Genomic DNA, 12958 nt, shown 5'->3' with positions numbered 1-12958 from the left:
ACATTAAAGTGTAATTTCCTGCTGAACCACCTGGATGCCTAAAGACAAGGATAAGTGTCCTACATAGGTTTCCCTGGTTTTCCCGAATCCCTGTTGGAGGATTCCCGGAATCAGGAGAGAATACGCAGGAAATCCGGAATCACCTGGAAAACCAGGCAATTTATTGAACGTTCCCGGGAATTTTGCAACCCTACTCCTACGATGAATAACATATATTTTTGATGTATTCTTCATATGTTAAATCAATCCCACAAAGCCACTAAAGGAATCAGAACATTGTTTAATTACAAACACAACCTGTGATTCAACTGGAAACATAAAGAACAAGATAATATCAAAGATGTTGTATCGGCTTTATTGCTGGATAAGAATGTCTTCTCTCTCACACCTATTTTGGTTTGGTGTCAGTTTGTCCACTAGAGGGCGACGCACTACTAGAGACCAATAGGGAGGATTCTCCATGGGATGGGATGGGCTGCTGAAAACCAGGAAACTGGAGCGCTCTACTATCAGGCTTCATTACTTTCCAGTCGGCTGTCTGCACCTGTAGTGTCTAAAAATGGACCGGTTCAGGGTAAGAAAATAGTTTGGAAAAAAACAGAGTATGCTGTTATTTCGTGGATATATTAGTGTTAAAGTCTCTGGTAAAGTTTGTTGATAGTAAAGTAGGCTACATTGTATCCGTTTCATATTTCACTTCCAGCAACTCTGATGTGCCGGAAAAGAAACTTGCACGATGAAACGCAACAACGTGATGTAATAGTTCATAGGCCAACATTAAAATGTCTAGGTTATTATCTAGCTATGAATTCATAACGCAGTAATATCCTATGAATTTATAGCTAGTCCTTTCACGTCATTCGAGGGGGTAAAGAAGGCTGAACTAGTTTATGTTCTACATTGTACTTGGTAAACTTTGTGTGTGTGTGTGTGTGTGTGTGTGTGTGTGTGTGTGTGTGTGTGTGTGTGTGTGTAGGAGGTATCTGCCTCTGAGAAGGAAAGGAAGCCAGCATGGGAGGAGAGTGAAGAGGCATCCAGCACCTCTTCTGGAATGTGAGTGAACATAGAGTATATTATCTATTATCTACCTGGTACAGCCAGGGCCACCCCTCAGAGTGGATATGAGTGAACATAGAGTATATTATCTATTATCTACCTGGTACAGCCAGGGCCACCCCTCAGAGTGGATATGAGTGGACATAGAGTATATTATCTATTATCTACCTGGTACAGCCAGGGCCACCCCTCAGAGTGGATATGAGTGAACATAGAGTATATTATCTATTATCTACCTGGTACAGCCAGGGCCACCCTCAGAGTGGATATGAGTGGACATAGAGTATATTATCTACCTGGTACAGCCAGGGCCACCCCTCAGAGTGGATATGAGTGGACATAGAGTATATTATCTACCTGGTACAGCCAGGGCCACCCCTCAGAGTGGATATGAGTGGACATAGAGTATATTATCTACCTGGTACAGCCAGGGCCACCCCTCAGAGTGGATATGAGTGGACATAGAGTATATTATCTATTATCTACCTGGTACAGCCAGGGCCACCCTTCAGAGTGGATATGAGTGGACATAGAGTATATTATCTATTATCTACCTGGTACAGCCAGGGCCACCCCTCAGAGTGGATATGAGTGAACATAGAGTATATTATCTATTATCTACCTGGTACAGCCAGGGCCACCCCTCAGAGTGGATATGAGTGAACATAGAGTATATTATCTATTATCTACCTGGTACAGCCAGGGCCACCCCTCAGAGTGGCCATAGAATATACAGTAGGGGAAAAAGTATTTAGTCAGCCAACAATTGTGCAAGTTCTCCCACTTAAAAAGATGAGAGAGGCCTGTAATTTTCATCATAGGTACACGTCAACTATGACAGACAAATTGAGAAAAAATAAATCCAGAACATCACATTGTAGGATTTTTTTATGAATTTATTTGCAAATTATGGTGGAAAATAAGTATTTGGTCAATAACAAAAGTTTCTCAATACTTTGTTATATACCCTTTGTTGGCAATGACACAGGTCAAACGTTTTCTGTAAGTCTTCACAAGGTTTTCACACACTGTTGCTGGTATTTTGGCCCATTCCTCCATGCAGATCTCCTCTAGAGCAGTGATGTTTTGGGGCTGTCGCTGGGCAACACAGACTTTCAACTCCCTCCAAAGATTTTCTATGGGGTTGAGATCTGGAGACTGGCTAGGCCACTCCAGGACCTTGAAATGCTTCTTATGAAGCCACTCCTTCGTTGCCCGGGCGGTGTGTTTGGGATCATTGTCATGCTGAAAGACCCAGCCACGTTTCATCTTCAATGCCCTTGCTGATGGAAGGAGGTTTTCACTCAAAATCTCACAATACATGGCCCCATTCATTCTTTCCTTTACACGGATCATTCGTCCTGGTCCCTTTGCAGAAAAACATTCCCAAAGCATGATGTTTCCACCCCCATGCTTCACAGTAGGTATGGTGTTCTTTGGATGCAACTCAGCATTCTTTGTCCTCCAAACACGACGAGTTGAGTTTTTACCAAAAAGTTCTATTTTGGTTTCATCTGACCATATGACATTCTCCCAATCCTCTTCTGGATCATCCAAATGCACTCTAGCAAACTTCAGACGGGCCTGGACATGTACTGGCTTAAGCAGGGGGGACACGTCTCGCACTGCAGGATTTGAGTCCCTGGCGGCGTAGTGTGTTACTGATGGTAGGCTTTGTTACTTTGGTCCCAGCTCTCTGCAGGTCATTCACTAGGTCCCCCCGTCTGGTTCCTGGGATTTTTGCTCACCGTTCTTGTGATCATTTTGACCCCACGAGGTGAGATCTTGCGTGGAGCCCCAGATCGAGGGAGATTATCAGTGGTCTTGTATGTCTTCCATTTCCTAATAATTGCTCCCACAGTTGATTTCTTCAAACCAAGCTGCTTACCTATTGCAGATTCAGTCTTCCCAGCCTGGTGCAGGTCTACAATTTTGTTTCTGGTGTCCTTTGACAGCTCTAAGGTCTTGGCCACAGTGGAGTTTGGAGTGTGACTGTTTGAGGTTGTGGACAGGTGTCTTTTATACTGATAACAAGTTCAAACAGGTGCCTTTAATACAGGTAACGAGTGGAGGACAGAGGAGCCTCTTAAAGAAGAAGTTACAGGTCTGTGAGAGCCAGAAATCTTGCTTGTTTGTAGGTGACCAAATACTTATTTTCCACCATAATTTGCAAATAAATCAATCAATCAATTTTATTTTATATAGCCCTTCGTACATCAGCTAATATCTCGAAGTGCTGTACAGAAACCCAGCCTAAAACCCCAAACAGCTAGTAATGCAGGTGTAGAAGCACGGTGGCTAGGAAAAACTCCCTAGAAAGGCCAAAACCTAGGAAGAAACCTAGAGGAACCAGGCTATGAGGGGTGGCCAGTCCTCTTCTGGCTGTGCCGGTGGAGATTATAACAGAACCATGCCAAGATGTTCAAAAATGTTCATAAGTGACAAGCATGGTCAAATAATAATCAGGAATAAATCTCAGTTGGCTTTTCATAGCCGATCATTAAGAGTTGAAAACAGCAGGTCTGGGACAGGTAGGGGGTTCCATAACCGCAGGCAGAACAGTTGAAACTGGAATAGCAGCAAGGCCAGGCGGACTGGGGACAGCAAGGAGTCACCACGGCCGGTAGTCCCACGTATGGTCCTAGGGCTCAGGTCTCTCAGTTGGCTTTTCATAGCCGATCATTAAGAGTTGAAAATAGCAGGTCTGGGACAGGTAGGGGTTTCGTAACCGCAGGCAGAACAGTTGAAACTGGAATAGCAGCAAGGCCAGGCAGACTGGGGACAGCAAGGTGTCAGCATGCCCGGTAGTCCTGACGTATGGTCCTAGGGCTCCAGGTTCTCAGAGAGAAAGAGAGAACGAGAGAATTAGAGAGAGCATACTTAAATTCACACAGGACACTGGATAAGACAGGAGAAGTACTCCAGGTATAACCAACTAACCCCAGCCCCCGACACATAAACTACTGCAGCATAAATACTGGAGGCTGAGACAGGAGCGGTCCGAGACACTGTGGCCCCATCCGAAGAAACCCCCGGACAGGGCCAAACAGGAAGGATATAACCCCACCCACTCTGCCAAAGCACAGCCCCCGCACCACTAGAGGATATCCTCAACCACCAACTTACAATCCTGAGACAAGGCCGAGTATAGCCCACAGAGGTCTCCACCACAGCACAAACCAAGGGGGGCCAACCCAGACAGGAAGATCACGTCAGTAACTCAACCCACTCAAGTGACGCACCCCTCCTAGGGACGGCATGAAAGAGCACCAGCAAGCCAGTGACTCAGCCCCTGTAACAGGGTTAGAGGCAGAGAACCCCAGTGGAGAGAGGGGAACCGGCCTGGCAGAGACAGCAAGGGCTGTTCGTTGCTCCAGAGCCTTTCCGTTCACCTTCACACTCCTGGGCCAGACTACACTCAATCATATGACCTACTGAAGAGATAAGTCTTCCCAGTAAAGACTTAAAGGTTGAGACCGAGTCTGCGTCTCTCACATGGGTAGGCAGACTGTTCCATAAAAATGGAGATCTATAGGAGAAAGCCCTGCCTCCCGCTGTTTGCTTAGAAATTCTAGGGACAATTAGGAGGCTCTCGTCTTGTGACCGTAGCGTACGTATTGGTATGTACGGCAGGACCAACTCCGGAAAGATAGGTAGGAGCAAGCCCATGTAACGCTTTTATAGGTTAACAGTAAAACCTTGAAATCAGCCCTTGCCTTAACAGGAAGCCAGTGTAGGGAAGCTAGCACTGGAGTAATATGATCAAATTTCTTGGTTCTAGTCAGGATTCTAGCAGCCGTATTTAGCACTAACTGAAGTTTATTTAGTGCTTTATCCGGAGCCGGAAAGTAGAGCATTGCAGTAGTCTAACCTAGAAGTAACAAATGCATGGATTAATTTTTCTGCATCATTTTTGGACAGAAAATTTCTGATTTTTGCAATGTTACGTAGATGGAAAAAAGCTGTCCTTGAAACAGTCTTGATATGTTCGTCAAAAAGAGAGATCAGGGTCAAGAGTAACGCCGAGGTCCTTCACAGTTTTATTTGAGACGACTTTACAACCATCAAGATGAATTGTCAGATGTAACAGAAGATCTCTTTGTTTCTTGGGACCTAGAACAAGCATCTCTGTTTTGTCCGAGTTTAAAAGTAGAACGTTTTCAGCCATCCACTTCCTTATGTCTGAAACACAGGCTTCTAGCGAGGACAATTTTGGGGCTTCACCATGTTTCATTGAAATGTACAGCTGTGTGTCATCCGCATAGCAGTGAAAGTTAACATTATGTTTTCGAATAACATCCCCAAGAGGTAAAATATATAGTGAAAATCAATAGTGGTCCTAAAACGGAACCTTGAGGAACACCGAAATGTACAGTTGATTTGTCGGAGGACAGACCATTCACAGAGACAAACTGATATCTTTCCGACAGGTAAGATCTAAACCAGGCCAGAACTTGTCCGTGTAGACCAATTTGGGTTTCCAGTCTCTCCAAAAGAATGTGGTGATCGATGGTGTCAAAGGCAGCACTAAGGTCTAGTAGCACGAGGACAGATGCAGAGCCTCGGTCTGACGCCATTAAAAGGTCATTTACCACCTTCACAAGTGCAGTCTCAGTGCTATGATGGGGTCTAAAACCAGACTGAAGCATTTCGTATACATTGTTTGTCTTCAGAAAGGCAGTGAGTTGCTGCGCAACAGCTTTTTCTAAAATTTTTGAGAGGAATGGAAGATTCGATATAGGCCGATAGTTTTTTATATTTTCCGGGTCAAGGTTTGTTTTTTTCAAGAGAGGCTTTATCACTGCCACTTTTAGTGAGTTTGGTACACATCCGGTGGATAGAGAGCTGTTTATTATGTTCAACATAGGAGGGCCAAGCACAGGAAGCAGCTCCTTCAGCAGTTTAGTAGGAATAGGGATCCAGTATGCAGCTTGAAGGTTTAGAGGCCATGATTATTTTCATCATTGTGTCAAGAGATATAGTACTAAAACACTTAAGTGTCTCTCCCGATCCCAGGCCCTCGCAGTCCGTGCAGATCCAGGACAGCTAAGCCCTGGAGGAATACGCAGATTCAAAGAGGAGTCCGTAATTTGCTTTCTAATGGTCATGATCTTTTCCTCAAAGAAGTTCATGAATTTATTACTGCTGAAGTGAAAGCCATCCTCTCTTGGGGAATGCTGCTTTTTAGTTAGCTTTGCAACAGTATCAAAAAGAAATTTTGGATTGTTCTTATTTTCCTCGATTAAGTTGGAAAAGTAGGATGATCGAGCAGCAGTGAGGGCTCTTCGGTACTGCACGGTACTGTCTTTCCAAGCTAGTCGGAAGACTTCCAGTTTGGTGTGGCGCCATTTCCGTTCCAATTTCCTGGAAGCTTGCTTCAAAGCTCGGGTATTTTCTGTATACCAGGGAGCTAGTTTCTTATGACAAATGTTTTTCGTTTTTAGGGGTGCAACTGCATCTAGGGTATTAGCGCAAGGTTAAATTGAGTTCCTCAGTTAAGTGGTTAACTGATTTTGTCCTCTGACGTCCTTGGGTAGGCAGAAGGAGTCTGGAAGGGCATCAAGGAATTTTTGTGTTGTCTGAGAATTTATAGCACGACTTTTGATGCTCCTTGGTTGGGGTCTGAGCAGATTATTTGATGCGATTGCAAACATAATAAAATGGTGGTCCGATAGTCCAGGATTTTGTGGAAAAAACATTAAGATCTACAACATTTATTCCATGGGACAAAACTAGGTCCAGAGTATGACTGTGGCAGTGAGTAGGTCCAGAGACATGTTGGACAAAACCCACTGAGTCGATGATGGCTCCGAAAGACTTTTGGAGTGGGTCTGTGGACTTCTCCATGTGAATATTAAAATCACCAAAAATTAGAATATGATCTGCTATGACTACAAGGTCTGATAGGAATTCAGGAAACTCAGAGAGGAACGCTGTATATGGCCCAGGAGGCCTGTAAACAGTAGCTATAAAAAGTGATTGAGTAGGCTGCATAGATTTCATGACTAGAAGCTCAAAAGAAGAAAACGCCATTTTTTTTTTGTAAATTGAAATTTGCTATCGTAAATGTTAGCAACACCTCCGCCTTGCGGGATGCAGGGAATATGGTCACTAGTGTAACCAGGAGGTGAGGCCTCATTTAACACAGCAAATTCATCAGGCTTAAGCCATGTTTCAGTCAGGCCAATCACATCAAGATTATGATCAGTGATTAGTTCATTGACTATGACTGCCTTTGAAATGAGGGATCTAACATTAAGTAACCCTATTTTGAGATGTGAGGTATCACGATCTCTTTCAATAATGGCAGGAATGGAGGAGGTCTTTATCCTAATAAGATTGCTAAGGCGAACACCGCCATGTTCAGTTTTGCCCAACCTAGGTCGAGGCACAGACACAGTCTCAATGGGTATGGCTGAGCTGACTACACTGACTGTGCTATTGGCAGACTCTACTAAGCTGGCAGGTTGGCTAACAGCCTGCTGCCTGGCCTGCACCCTATTTCACTGTGGGGCTAGAGGAGTTAGAGCCCTATCTATGTTGGTAGATAAGATGAGAGCACCCCTCCAGCTAGGATGGAGTCCGTCACTCCTCAGCAGGTCAGGCTTGGTCCTGTTTGTGGGTGAGTCCCAGAAAGAGGGCCAATTATCTACAAATTCTATCTTTTGGGAGGGGCAGAAAACAGTTTCAACCAGCGATTGAGTGCTGAGACTCTGCTGTAGAGCTCGTCACTCCCCCTAACTGGGAGGGGGCCAGAGACAATTACTCGATGCCGACACATCTTTCTAGCTGATTTACACGCTGAAGCTATGTTGCACTTGGTGACCTCTGACTGTTTCATCCTAACATCGTTGGTGCCGACGTGGATAACAATATCTCTATACTCTCTACACTCTCGCCAGTTTTAGCTTTAGCCAGCACCATCTTTAGATTAGCCTTAACGTCGGTAGCCCTGCCCCCCTGGTAAACAGTGTATGATCGCTGGGTGATTCGTTTTAAGTCTAATACTGCGGGTAATGGAGTCGCCAATGACTAGGGTTTTCAATTTGTCAGAGCTAATGGTGGGAGCCTTCGGCGTCTCAGACCCCGTAACGGGAGGAGTAGAGACAAGAGAAGACTCAGACTCAGACTCCGACTCGCTACATAATGGGGTAAACCGGTTGAAAGTTTCTGTCGGCTGAATGAGCGACACCGGTTGAGCATTCCAACAGTATTTCCCTCCAGAAGCCATGAGAAAGTTGTCCGGCTGCGGGGGACTGTGCGGGGGATTTATACTAACGTTACTATCTGTACTTACTGGTGGCACAGACGCTGTTTCTTCCTTTCCTACACTGAAATTACCCTTGCCTAACGATTGCGTCTGAAGCTGGGCTTGTAGCACAGCTATTCTCGCCGTAAGGCGATCGTTCTCCCTGTATATTATGAGTACAGCGACTGCAATTAGAAGACATCATGTTAATGTTACTACTTAGCTTCGGCTGTTGAAGATGTTGACCAACCATGTCCAGATAAAGCGTCCGGAGTGAAAAAGTTGAATGAGGGAAAAAAGTTGCGATGGAAAAAAGGAAAATAAAGTAAAGTTGGCAGCAAAAACGCACAGGAAAATGACTCTTCTGTCTCGGGACACAGAGTTTGATTAAACGTTTATTAAAAGTAAAATGTGAATAGTTTGGCAGGTAGCCAAGTAGCAACAAACAGCACAGCAGCACGGAGACAATGCGGAAGCGATTCATTCAATAAATTCATTAAAAATCCTACAATGTGATGTTCTGGATTTATTTTTCTCAATTTGTCTGTCATAGTTGACGTGTACCTATGATGAAAATTACAGGCCTCTCTCATCTTTTTAAGTGGGAGAACTTGCACAATTGGTGGCTGACTAAATACTTTTTTTCCCCACTGTATGTGACCAACCGCCTTGATTCGATGTAGCAACATTTGAAATTGTGTTTTTTCATTGGATAAAAGCAGAGACACAGAGCTATAAAATGGTATATCATACACTGCATTTAAGGAACAATGGGAAAGTAATTCTGCTTTGAAAGTTGATAAACCTGTATCCCCACTTTTTGAGAAAATGGCCCATGAATGTTTTGGTACACCTACTGGAGAGCTCTCCTTTGTCTACACCCATTCAGCATTGTTCACACCCTCTTAAGCCAGCCCACCCATCTCTTTAAGGATTCACATGTGAGGTCATGTGCTAAACAGTGAGTAGTGTAGTATAGATTAAGACTAAAAGTGGTAAAAGTAGTAGCCTACAATAAGGAACAATTCCAGGTTAACATGAAGTGACCAGATAGAAAATATTTTATAAGTATTAGATGACGCTTACCCAGACACACTTGTCTAAATTGATGGGTCATGTGAAAGAAATGCTACAACCCCCAGCCACATCTTGCTAAGTGGATGGGTCTCTGCAGAAGGTTAAACGTACAGCTGAAATGGTTACTTGCATAGTAGCAATATTAAAAATAGATTGTGTCAATATAAAGGAAAATGAACAAGTGTAAATGCCAGTAGAGAAAGAACCAAATAATATAAAGGATGTACAAGAACAATATCAAGAACCATATCAGTGATACTGGTGATAGATGAGGTAGTTATATGCATACAATCAGGGGTAAAGTGGCTGAGCAGCAGGATAAAACAATGAATAGTAGCAGCAACGTATGGCGTGTGTGTTAGGAGAGAGTCATGTGAATAGAGGCACTGCAGATAGTGCTGATGACTGGGAACTCGCCCCAGTGATGAACTGGTCCATCCGAACCACGCATGAACAAGGGAATCAATATTCGGAGAGCCTGTTTCTGTCCTGCCCTTGACTTTTGGTGCAGGGCATGTGATGTCCATAGCCTCTTCGTCGCAAAACTCCCTGATCTTCTCAAAAGATAAGTTTGTCTAGCTGTGTCCAGTCCAGGTGATGCTTGTACAGGCAGACCATCTATGTGAGGAAGGATGTCAGCGTTGCTTAGCAGCTGAGTCCGAACGCTCCTTGACAACAACAGCACCAGGCTCCAGAGCATCGAAGCTGTAAAACAGGAAGTAACAACAACAAAATTAGAAGACATTACAACCTTGCATAACATCAATTCACCTCCTAAGGTTAGATAAGAAGAATAACCTCCTACAAAACAATGAAGTGCTGGTACTGCTTGATCTGTGGCAGAGACCTGAAGTCGGAGTCAGGTGTTGTTGCCAGCCAATTAAGTTATTGCCTAGCAACAGACAGTATCCATGTTTAATCCTGACTCCATGTTCGTCATGTTTGTGATTAACTTTGTTTATCTCATAGCTTTCCACCAGCACCCTTCCATCCTCCAGTACAACTAGTTGACCCGTCACAGTGCTGTCCTTCACAACACCAGCAATCTCAGACAAAGTGTTTTCTCTGGTCTTTCTGCCTTGATGAGGCCGAGCACCAGTCGGGGGTGAACTTGGTGTGGCCTGTGATCAGGAAGTGAAGGTCCAGACTGTGGTGGATCATGTGATAAGGAAGTGAAGGTCCAGACTGTGGTGGATCATGTGATCAGGAAGTGAAGGTCCAGACTGTGGTGGAGCTGGTCTGCCAGGCACAATACCAGAGCACAAACTTGTTCTTGTTTTGGCCACTGCAGTTGTCATAATTCAGGTCCACACGTGTTTCCCCAACTCCGTAGTTGGTGAAGAAATGGTGCATGTAGTTGTTGACTGCGCTGCTGCCTTTGCTGGATGACATGCCTTCATCAATCAACTAGTTGACTTGTTGTGGTTCTTCACAGCAGACACCAAACAAGCCACACTTGCGAGGAGTTAAAAAGTAGATGGGACCTGGCTGAATAGGGTCAGAAGGATAGTGCACCTGCAAACAACAACAAAAGAGCATTAAGATCAATTAAAATCATTTGTCTCACCCCTGTCAGTCTGTCTTTATACAGCTCAGTGAAAGGCATTTTCCTGCTTCCCATATACAGTACTAGTCAAAAGTTTGGACACACCTACTCATTCCATGGTTTTTCTTTATTGTTGCTATTTTCTACATTTGTAGAATAATACCTGGGATAGGATAAAGTAATCCTTCTACCCCCCAAAAATTGTAAAGTGGTTATCCCACTGCCTATAGGGTGAATGCACCAATTTGTGAGTCGCTCTGTTTAAGAGCGTCTGCTAAATGACGTAAATGTGCCCTTGAGCAAGGCACTTAACCCTAATTGCTCCTGTAAGTCGCTCTGGATAAGAGCGTCTGCTAAATGACTAAAATGTAAATGTAAATGTAATAATAGTGAAGACATCAAAACTATGAAATAACACATATGGAATCATGTAGTAATCAAAAAAGTGTTAAACAAATCAAAATATATTTTATATTTGAGATTCAAATAGCCACCATTTGCCTTGATGACAGCTTTGCACACTCTTGGATTCTTTCAACCAGCTTCATTTGGTAGTCACCTGGAATGCATTTCAATTAACAGGTGTGCCTTTTTAAAAGTTAATTTGTGGAATTTCTTTCCTTCTTAATGCGTTTGAGCCAATCAGTTGTGTTGTGACAAGGTAGGGGTGGTGTACAGAAGATAGCCCTATTTGGTAAAAGACCAAGTCCATATTATGGCAAGAACAGCTCAAATAAGCAAAGAGAAACGACAGTCCATCATTACTTTAAGACATGAAGGTCAGTCAATATGGAACATTTCAAGAACTTTGAAAGTTTCTTCAAGTACAGTCGCAAAAACCATCAAGCGCTATGATGAAACTTCCTCTCATGAGGTCAGCCACTGGAAAGGAAGACCCAGAGTTACCTCTGCTGCAGAGGATAAGTTAATTAGAGTTACCAGCCTCAGAAATTGCAGCCCAAATAAATGCTTCACAGAGTTCAAGTAACAGACACATCTCAACATAGCTATAGCCACTGGTAACATTGAATATATGAAACTACTGGTATGGTGCTGGAGAGAAATCAACTTTAAAAGCAGTGAATTGCCCCTCTAACATCTCTTCTATACCTCTATTTATCCTCATGACCTGTGAAATGAATGTAGAACAGTGAAGTGACCACAGCATGTGGTGGTGGTGTAGGGGAACAGAGCAGTGTGTGAATGTTTCCTGTGTTCAGTTGGACCCTGTCTGATGAGGAGTGTCGTGATCTGGAGACTGAGATCTCTTGGCCGGAGGAGAAGCTGAGGTTCTGCGAAGGTAACACTAGTGGTCATGTCTGAGAGGTCAAATGTCATTGGGAACAAATCACATATAGATCACAGCCACATACTGTGTGTGAGTGTGTGTTAAAGTTCCAACTGTAATCTATTTTATGATGATATTGAGAGACCAGTATAAATATTCTAGTATCGTCTTAACAATATTAATATATTCATGTTCTTTATTTTATATCAGTAGTCAGTTTTTTCTATTCCTTCCTCACTGTTGTCACCTTTGTTGTTTTAGAGACTGTTGGCTGTTCCAGCTCTGCTGCTGACAAGTCTGGAGGAGATGAACCCACATGAGCTGAAGACATTTCAGTGGTCCCTGACTAGTGCCCTGCTGCCTGACTGTCCTCCCATCCCAGAGAGCCAGCTGGAGAACGCTGACAGACAGGTCACAGTGGATCAGATGGTGAAGACATACGGCCCTGAGAGAGCTGTGGAGATCACACTGAGGATCCTGAGGGGGATGGACCAGAATTATCTGGCAAAGAAGTTAAAGAGAGATTACAATAGAGGTAACGTAGCAAGAATGTTCATCGATCTATACATCACAATCACAGTTCAGTGTAGGTCTAATCAGAAAGAACATTCAACTGACTTCATAAAAAACATTCAGCAGACCTCTCTTTTAACATTTTTATTCGCTGATGTATCCAGGTGACCCCATTATGTTTAAACAGCAATCCAACATTCATTATATCCCATACATACAATCACCAATA

General features: G+C 43.6%; 1 long non-coding RNA gene across 1 annotated transcript; it reads left to right on the top strand.

Annotated features, from left to right (window-relative positions):
* The first annotated feature begins 402 nt into the window (after positions 1-402).
* Positions 403-12219, top strand: LOC123485738. Its single transcript, XR_006659134.1, has 3 exons — positions 403-574; positions 977-1053; positions 12149-12219. It is a non-coding gene; the product is annotated as an uncharacterized LOC123485738 (long non-coding RNA).
* Positions 12220-12958: the final 739 nt, after the last annotated feature.

This window comes from Coregonus clupeaformis, unplaced genomic scaffold (assembly GCF_020615455.1).
Source record: "Coregonus clupeaformis isolate EN_2021a unplaced genomic scaffold, ASM2061545v1 scaf0835, whole genome shotgun sequence".
NCBI lineage: Eukaryota > Metazoa > Chordata > Actinopteri > Salmoniformes > Salmonidae > Coregonus > Coregonus clupeaformis.
The sequence above is the reverse complement of the archived record's forward strand: the minus strand, read 5'-3'. Positions and strand labels throughout refer to the sequence as shown.